This window comes from Alexandromys fortis, unplaced genomic scaffold, assembly GCF_014885135.2.
Source record: "Alexandromys fortis isolate MF-2015 unplaced genomic scaffold, M_Fortis_MF-2015_v1.1 scaffold_254, whole genome shotgun sequence".
Lineage (NCBI taxonomy): Eukaryota > Metazoa > Chordata > Mammalia > Rodentia > Cricetidae > Alexandromys > Alexandromys fortis.
In genome coordinates, this window is record NW_026068130.1 from 1655521 (window position 1) to 1658661 (window position 3141).

The window sequence follows — 3141 nt, forward strand, 5'->3', positions numbered from 1 at the left end:
TTTTCATGTTTCTCTTGATTTTCTTGGGTATCTTTAAGCGATTTATTCATTTCCTCTACCTTTTTGTTTGTAATCTCTAATTGTTTATGGCAGTTTTTCACCTCCTGCTTAAGGTCTTCTATTATTTTCATATAATTCACTTTTGAGTCGATTTCTTCTAATTCTTCTGGAGTAGGGTGTACAATTCTTCTTATTTCGGGATCCCTTGATTCTGGTGAAGTCATGTTGCCTTTCAGGTTGTTGGAGGAAGTCTTGCATTGGCACCTTCCCATCTCCTCCTTCAAATGGAGCCAGGAGAGGCCTGGTGTCTTGGTCCAGTCTTTGCTGTGAATGAGTCTCTGGGTGTCTTTTCAGTGTAGAAGCAGGGACCGTCCCGTTGAGCTGGAACTCCTCAGCACCCAAACATGGACTACCGTCCAGATGGAACTCCTCAGGACCACTCTGGGTGGGTTGTGGATGCAAGCCTGATGTCTCTCCTGGTGCCGGGTTCGGATCTCCTTGCTGCTTGGGTGGCTCGTAATCAAAGGACCTACCTAGCTCGCTGCAGGCAGGCTAGTGGGGACAAAGGAGCTACCACCCTCCCTTTTGCCCTGCCAATTTGGATTCGGTCCTAGAGCCCGGACAGGCTGGGCTGGGAGATATTATGTGGTCAAAGAGGGAAGGGAGTCAGACGGAGGAGGGGGGAGGGTTGTGGATGCAAGCTTGGTGGGATAGGAAGAGAGAGGGGGTATCGGGCAGAGTAGCCCCTGAGGATGACCAGGAAGTGTAGGAGGGGTGTCTGAGTTCCCTGTCCCGGGCTGCTGCGGGTCAGAAACTCACTCACCCCAGTGATGTCTCTCCTGGTGCCTGGACCAGATCTCCTTGCTGCTTGCGTGGGTCTTAAACAAAGGACCTACCTAGCTCACTGCAGGCAGTCTAGTGGGAACAAAGGAGCTACCACCCTCCTGTTTGCCCTACCGATTCGGATTCGGTCCTAGAGCCTGGACAGGCTGGGCTGGGAGATGTTATGTGGTCAAAGAGGGAAGGGAGTCAGATGGGGGGGGAGGGTTGTGGATGCAAGATGGGTGGGATAGGAAAAGAGAGGGGGTATCGGGCAGAGTAGCCCCTGAGGACGACCAGGAAGTGTAGGAGGGGTGTCTGAGTTCCTTGTCCCGGGCTGCTGCCGGGGTCAGAAACTCACTTACCCCAGTGATGTCTCTCCTGGTGCCTGGACCGGATCTTCCAAGGACTTTTTTTAAGCTTCCTTACGTGCCTATGTTTGGGTTGTGGTTATTTACTTAATCAAGGCCAACTTATCCACGACTGAGACTGATACTCCTAACAGTATTAGAAAGTTATTAAGAGTCCTCAAGTCTCTCCTAATTCGTGCCTTTTGTGTTCTAATTTTCTTAAACCTATTTATAACCTAGGCAACTGACAGAATCTCCACTCTGTATTTTTTCAGGAGCAATTTGTAATCCCCATTTTGGCAATGCTATCTTTACTTCTTTAAACATTCTTTCTAAAGTATCTATATTTGAATCAGACAGCAAAATGCCATCAATGTAATGGAAAGTTATATATTTAGAAAATTATTTACATATTATTTCCAATGGCTGACTTACAAAGTATTGGCATAGGGTGGGGTTATTGAGCATGCCCTATGGAAGGATGGTCCACTGGTTGAGAATTATTAACATAAGCAGGCACTGTGAAGGCAAATTTTTCTCTGTCCTTTTTTTTTTTTGTAAAGGGAAAGTGAAGAAACAATCTTTCAAATCAATAACTATAAGAGGCCATCCCTTTGGTAATAGAGAAGGCAAAGGAATTCCAGATTGTAGTGGGTCCATACATCGAATTACCTTATTGACAGCTCTTAGATCTGTCACCATTCTTCATTTACCTGATTTTTTTAAACAATAAACACCAGAGAATTCCAAGTGCTGGTTGATTCTTCAATATGGTAAGCATCTAGTTGCTCCTGTACTAGCTGTTTCTAAAGCCTGCAGTTCATCTTCTATTAACGTCCACTGTTTAACCCATATTGGTTTCTTGTTAACCATTTAAAGTTAGGGCTGTTGGTACCTCTAAAGGTTTAATAGTTGCTTTGTGTTCTTGTACAGCCTGAATGGCTGGTGACCTTTGTGTATAGTACCTTATAATATCCTTACCTAAATTATGAGTTTCTGGGACTGCAGGAATGTTAATCTAGGTATTCCATTGCTGCAGCAGGTCATGACCCCATAAATTTACTCCTATATTAGTCACATATGGCCTCAGCTTTCCTCTTTGCCCTTCTGGCCTTATGCAGTCAACACATCTCATGCTTCATTTTACTTGAGATAGTGATTCAATTCCTAATAATTGAACATCAGCCTCTTGAAGAGGCAAATTTGGATGCCAAGATTCTAGAGTAATGATACTCATGAATACCCATGTTAATCAAACCCACAGTTACAATACCATTTATACATACTTCTAGTTTTGGTCTTTGATCATTTATAGAATTCTGCCAGAATATAGGTTTTCTATTTCCTGATGGAATTTTTAATTATCCTCCATGTTTATTTCATCATATCGAATAGTATATTTCTTTACAAAAGGCTCTAGATTTTTTTACTTTTCCTGGTGAGATATGTTCTCCACAGTAACTGGGTATGACTGGACTGCTTTTGACTTGGGGGCCTGCAAGAGGTACCCCCAATGAATTTTGACTTTACTAAGTTTCATTCTCTGTCTTTATTTGATCTGCATTCATGGGTTCAATGTTGGGCTTTGCCACTCCTTCTACATATACCTGAATCCTGAGTCCTCTTGTTCTTACCATTCTGAGAGGAGATATTATTCCTAAGAATTTCTTGTCTACAATCCCTTCTCAGATGTCCTATTCTACCACAATTGAAACATTTGGCATTTTGATGTCTCCTCATTCCTTTGTAAATTGCTTCATCTACCCAAGATTCAACATTGCAGTCAAATGTGTCAATGTTCATTGTATGCAGGATCCATTCATTCATTGGTGCAGATCTAACCTTTAAAGCCCCAAGTTTCTTTTTGAATTCTAAGCTGGCATTTTCAAAAGCCATAGATTCAAAAAGTACCTGTCTAGCTTCTGTGTCTGCTACTCCTATTTGTACTGCCTTAATTAATCTTGGTAAAAAG